This window comes from Procambarus clarkii, chromosome 35, assembly GCF_040958095.1.
Source record: "Procambarus clarkii isolate CNS0578487 chromosome 35, FALCON_Pclarkii_2.0, whole genome shotgun sequence".
NCBI lineage: Eukaryota > Metazoa > Arthropoda > Malacostraca > Decapoda > Cambaridae > Procambarus > Procambarus clarkii.
Window position 1 is genome coordinate 34,653,663 of NC_091184.1, and position 7,223 is coordinate 34,660,885.

Below are 7,223 nucleotides of genomic sequence, written 5' to 3' on the forward strand. Positions count from 1 at the left end.
GGGCTTCAACTGGAAGATCAGGCGAGGACAAGAGCAGCCTGACGAGGGCTTCAACTGGAAGATCAGACGATGACAAGGGCAGCCTGACGAGGGCTTCAACTGGAAGATCAGGCGAGGACAAGAGCAGCCTGACGAGGGCTTCAACTGGAAGATCAGGCGAGGACAAGATCAGCCTGACGAGGGCTTCAACTGGAAGATCAGGCGAGGACAAGGGCAGCCTGACGAGGGCTTCAACTGGAAGATCAGGCGAGGACAAGGGCAGCCTGACGAGGGCTTCAACTGGAAGATCAGGCTACGGTTAACAGTTAACTTTTGAAGATCGTCGATCACAGGACACTTACAGAAAGTGCTGTTTCCTCTTTACGAGTCGAATTCGTCTTGACTTTTGATATTCGAACCAACAAAACTTTCGCAATAAGGTGGGAACGACAATACTCCCCAGTCCGCAGTACAAGAGAGGAAGAAAACAAAGAGGACAATAAAAGGAGAACGAAAAGAGGCAAAAGGAAAATACAGGAAAGTGCGGAGAAAGAGAAGCAGAAGGAATGGAGAAAATGAGAACTTGGTAATGTTTTGTTTTGGGGGAAGAATGAGAAGGAAAGTGATCCGAGAGGGAAAAATGACCGTCTGAAAATGCTACTATTTCACCTGACCTGAAAATACTAACCCAAGCAACCCACCACACCCATTGCGGGCGTTACGAGGGGAAAAACAAAAAAATAACATTAATATTATGGTGTTTTAATTTGTATTAATGCACTGAATTTTTTTAACGGATTGATTCCTGCAAGGAGGGCTTATAGCCACCACTAAACCCTTTAAGAGTCATATATATATATATATATTATATATATATATATATATATATATATATATATATATATATATATATATATATATATATATATATATGCTTTCTTAGCCCTTCCTCTCATTCTATAACATTTTAGCAGCTCTCCTTCGTGTTATCCCTCACTAAGTGCAAAAGCTTCCTCATAAACCCTCAGCTTATTATGCAACTCACGCTTTGAAAACGTGGCAAGCACTGCGCCACGCTTGACGTTCCTTTGTTTTATGTGGAGTGTGTGTGTGTGTGTGTGTGTGTGTGTGTGTGTGTGTGTGTGTGTGTGTGTGTGTGTGTGTGTGTGTGTGTGTGTGTGTGTGTGATTTGGGTGGAAGGTAGTTTTCCCTCCATTGTGTACAGTCTTTCTGGTCTCCTGACATCTGTTCCCACTTGTTCGGGGTTGAACTCTAATAGCCGTTTCTCGGACCACGTCTACAGCTTGTCTAAATCATCATGAAGCATACTCATTTCCCCCCCCCCCTCGCCTCTTCTCATTAAACTTGCATCATCTGTAAAGCATCGACACAGAAGTCAACTCCAGAAGATAGATCATTAACATGTATGAGAAACAGTACGGGTTCCAAGCCCCCACCTGAGGAACCCCGCTTGTTGCTCTACACCAGTCCGACTCCTTGGCCCTCACTGTCGAACTCGGACTCCTGTCTGTTTGGTACTTTATTAGGTATTAAGTACTTTATTAGGTCCTAGGTACTTTATTAGCCAGCTCTTTCATTTACCCCTGTCAGCCTCTCTCTCTCTCTCTCTGTGTGGAACTGTATCAAAGGTTTTTGGGTAATCCAGAAAAAGACAGTCTGCCCAATCTTCTCTATCTTGGCTTTGTTTTGTTACTTTGTCATGGCACTCCAGTAGGATCGTCAGGTATGATTTCCCTTCTCTGAAGCTATATTGATGCTTATTTCTATCATATAGTTCTCTCTGGATATTAAACTGTTGACGGTTGAGAGGCGGGACCAAAGAGCCAGAGCTCAACCCCCGCAAGCACAAGCTAGGTGAGTACACACACACACATACACACACACATATATACACACACTCACTCTGTCTCTCTGTCTCTCTCTCTCTCTCTCCTCTCTCTCTCTCTCCAGGTATCTACATAAAGCTGAGAGAGAGAGAGAGAGTGTGAGAGTAAAGCTCTCACTTTACGCCGCCCGTCTATGAATACATAATGGTCACAGCGCCACTACCATTACTACCACCATTACCACTACCATTATCACCATTCACTACCACTGACCATTACCACCACCTCAGTACCACTACCACCAGCATTATCACCACCACCACCACCACAATCACCACCCCATTACCAGAATCCCTACCCCCTACCAGTACCACAACCCCCCCCCCACCTACCACCCCCTAACCCCACCACCACAATACACATAGTGTAAGGCAGGAGACGTTACTACCACACTCACCCTTTTCTCTCTGTCCCATTTCTCATCTACTATACCCTCCCCCTATTCGTCCCCACCCCCCAGCCCATGTACACCCTCCCCCCATCTCTCCTCTCCCCCACTATACTCCCCACACCTCCCCACCCACCTTCACCCCCATGCAAATTCCACCAGCGCTGATGCCCTGTTGCCTAACGGCTTATGGATGTTCTCTTATTTATGATTATTTTTCCATTACCCGAAGTGGCGCTGGTGTAGGCCGTCTTCCCATCCTCTTCTTCCCCCCTTCCCCCTCTCCCCTTCCCCTGCCTCACTCACTCACCCCCCTCCTTCCCTACCGTCCCCCTCCTTTACCTGGACCCGTCGACCCCCAACCCAGATAGTGCCCCTTTCCCATTGGCTCTATGGTATGATATGAGAGTTATGATTGCAGGTGGACTGTCCGCCTTGCTGACACGATGAATGCTTTGGGCTTTGGTTACATTTATTAAACAGTTTACAAGCATGAAAACTTTCCAATCAACTGTTGTTATAAACAGCCTCCTGGTGCTTCGGAGCTCATTAACTGTTTAATAATTGTAAACAAAACCGCCAAAGATTGAGAAAAGATATACAGGTTCGTAAGTGCTTGAGTAACTGTTTCGTGAATCTCGCCCCAGATGGAGCAGAAGCACCGGGAATAGAATTAACATCATCATCATGACTGTTGAAGGAGGCTTCTGTGGTAATTTATCGCCTGTTAACTAAAATTAAATATCACTCGAGATAGATCTCTCAGAAATAGGGAAAAGTCGTAAGTAGTTCGAATTCAAAAACAAAAAAGGCTTGACAAACAAGAAGCTAATATTATAGACAAATTCGAATTGATGTGCATTGTTTGTAGAATGCAGCACTATGCCACACTACACCGCCCTCAGCCACACCACACCGCCCCCAGCCACACCACACCGCCCCCAGCCACACCACACCGCCCTCAGCCACACCACCTTTCCCTACACCTGTGAGACAGGGGTACCAATAACCACACAGGGGCCACGGATTCAACAAGCATTTACCCAAGTACTGACGAACTTGTGCATCATTTCTCAATCTTTGGCGGCTTTGTTTACACATATTAAACAGTCTACGAGCATCCACAGTTCCCAATCAAGTGTTATTATTGTTATAGACAGGCTCCTGATCCTTGGAAACTCATAAACTGTGTAATATATGTAAACAAAGTCGCCAATGATTGAGACAAGATGTGCAGGTTCGTCAGTACTTGCGTAGCTGCTTGGTGCATACGGCGGTTGTCTCCACAGCTTGTGTGATGACATGGTTGAGGATAACAAGGTGACGAATGGCAATTAATCTCAAACTTACGGTCGTATGATCGCTCACAGGCCGACCCGACCCCGCTGGGCAGCATCGGACGGTGGTGAACTCTTCATAGCTTCATTCAGACTTTTCCAAGAGTGTGTTGCTCTTATATTCCACACACTAACAACTCACGCGGTGCACTGTGGTTGTTAACAACATGAATGAACAGCTAAGGCAGCACGAGAGCAACAGCCTATGACAGAGCGTTGAGGGCTCTGACGTCACATGTTTATGTGTGCGCGCGCACGTCATTTAAAATAATCACTGATCAGTCACCACAAAGACACGATAGGGAGATAACGTACGAGGTTGTTCTGTCCAGCTTAAACGGACTTTATAACACATGCAAACCAGTGATGATTTAGCAGTGTGACAACACAACCTGGCCACATCCAGGCCTGTGACCAAATGATAGCTATCCATACACACGAAGAACAATCATCAAATTAAAAAATTAAACTAAGCTCTGATTACACCAAACATCTGTCGATATTTCAACAAATTTAATAGATGTGTTTACCAACAATACATTAGTATTAAGAGTATTTCTAAAAATAAACAATAAAAAGCTATTGCAAGAAACAATAAAGAAATAAAGGTAACATAACATAGCAATAATTAACCACATTAAATACTGTAATCTTAAAATATTGCAGAAAATATGACTTGATATACAAGTATCTAGTTAAATAAATATACATATATATGTATATTTAACTCTTTCACCAAATATTTGGCAATGTTTATTTTTTCTTAATGTTACAAATACAATTAATTAAGGGAATTACTGGTTTACAAATGTTCACATTTTGTGTGCATTGGACTCTGTAGGTTAAGGGAGGAGGTGCTTGGATTTGTAGGTTTCTGGTTAGCTAATTAGAGTGAAAGGTTTTGTATTTGTTTACACCGTGGGGAAACGAGAGAGAATAGGTTTCACCAATACCACTATCCTCCCTCACTGCCATCACTACCCTCCCTCACCACCACTATCCTCTCTCCCACAACCACCTCTGCTCTCTCCATCACGTCACCCGAGACTCGTGCTAGGCTTCCCAAGTTAGCTGACAGAGAGCCTAGCCATTGGTTGTGAACCCTTCCACCCACTCACCCCCACCCCCATCCTACGTTCCCGCTCACCCTCCGAGGTCCAAATTTTGACTCCCCTTACGCGTACAATGTGTTAAAATTCCCTGAGTGCCTCGTTATACCGTTGGAGCCATTGACTAAAGTGCTTCTATTTCACATATCTCCAGCGGGAATTTGGCTGTTGAGTTCTTCTCTTTACGATGCGGCCATACGATGTAAAGTCATTTTGCTTGAGTTATGGTTCCCCGTTATAATGCCTTTCTTTGTTACTCTGGGTCTCTCTTACGCCTCTGTTTTACTGGCTTGTTTTTTGTTATTGCCTTCTTCGTAGCGTGTTGTTTGGCCAAGTGGTGTAGTCACGTTGGGTTATCATATCATGATTATCTTGGCTTGTCTTGTTTATTGATTTTTGACACCCCTTGTTTTTTGCTTCGAAGGTTCGAGTATTTGTGTTAATGGTTAATGCTCTCATTTTGTGTGTGTGTGTGTGTGTGTGTGTGTGTGTGTGTGTGTGTGTGTGTGTGTGTGTGTGTGTGTGTGTGTGTGTGTGTGTGTGAGAGAGAGAGAGATTCCACAAAACACTTTCCCTTTCTTTACTCACACGAGAGACGGGGACACAAAAAATGTTAGCTTCTCTAAAGTCGGGAACAAGTAGTTGAAATTCCGACATACCTCACTACGTTCCCCGACCAACAAAGCGACAACCCACAAGAACTTCACAGAGAACTGGCGACCCACTCGGCCCCCCCTCGACCCGATCGGCCCATTCGACCAGCTCGGCCCACTCGACCCGGGGATCGTTTTCTGCCGCTACTGGAACGTTACACAGGTTTAGTCGTCTTGGTCGTGAGGGCAGCTTTGGTACCACTCAACTACCAGAGCTGTGCAGACGAGGAGTCACAACACCGTGGCAGGAGAGTTGATGTCCAACCCTCAACTAAAAATGAAAAATCGACGACGTCCCGGTCCGTGATCAAGTCATTATCACTACCTGATAATGGTCCAGAATGGACCGAAACCTCGCCGTTTCGGTCCGTTCCGGCCAGAACGGACCTCGCCACTGTCACTTGTGGCTAATCTTACACCTTGAACCACTGTAAGATTAATGAACACATGTCTTAAGAAGTGAGGTTCAGGAGGTACATTATCGACACAGTTTCAAGATATCACGAAGGCTAATATGGTCAGGAACCTGTACACCATTAGATGGAAGTGTGAGAGGCGAGACCAATGAGCCAAAGCTCGACCCGCCCTCTTCCCTCCGTAAATACATTTAGGCGAGGACACATACACGCCCTAAACCAAAGTTACACACCAGCACCACCACCACTGATACCCCAGGATCCCCCCCACCAACACCCCCCATCGCCCGAACACCACCATCCTAGCACCATCGCCTCCTCCCCAGCACCTCCACCTCCCCCAGGACCCCCATCCCCCCTCCCTCCCCAACACCACCGCCATCAGTGACCTTCTCAGTCGATCAGAACTAAAGTTTAGTGACTCGGTCAAGATAACGACGCTAATCTTCGCTCTCGTTTGGCCGAGGAGCCTGGTGGTGAAGGAGTTGGGGGGAGTGGAGATGAATCTATGAGCAGGGCGGCAGCTCAACACGCATTCGCTCTTCATATGTTTCATCAAGGCACTCTGTTGTCAGGGAACTAGGCACTCTGCGTCGAAACATTAAACTTGCTGGTGGAGCATCATCATCCTGGCACTCAGTCGCCCATGGCACCATCACCGTGGCACTCTTGTGTCGTGGCAGACTGCCCAGAGACCATGGTTGACCTGGGTGGCGACGACACGTCGCTTGTACCGGCCAGGACATTCACTGCTAGCATTGAGGCACATTCGTATGTAGATTGAAATGTGAAAGTGTACCATTGTGTGAAAGTGTATGTAGATTGCAACCATTCTTCTACGAGACTGGTACATCTAGGAAATTCAGCTTACTTTTATTCTCCTTCTCGTAAGTTAAACTAAGTATGGTACTTCGTTTGAGTGTTTCCTTAAGCTGTAGTCAGCGTTCCATGTCAGGCAACTGCTGGAAGATTTTATCAATGTATTTACAGCGGAAGAGAACATCATTTAGTTAAAAAACAGGAAGGTCGCCAACTTGCTCCCTAAGAACTAACCTTCCGTTCACCTCCCAAATGCAACGACTTGAAAAAAAGAGGCGAATGATGTCTGCGCTTCTACATGCTCACTTGGGGATTGTCTTCCACAGTGATCTCAATATACGGGTAAGACAACAACATCTCTCTCAAGGCGCTTGAAAATTCACAATCAACAAGGCTCAATCAAAGATTACATCGTGTCAACAAGTAACCAGATTAACACCCGAGATATTCCGAACAAAAACACCGAAATAATCGACAGATACAAAAATAGTAGATTAGTCATAGCCAAAGCACTACATACCAAACACTCGTCGAGTTGTCAACAGCCAAGTTACACTTTGCTGCATTTTATATATATATATATATATATATATATATATATATATATATATATAT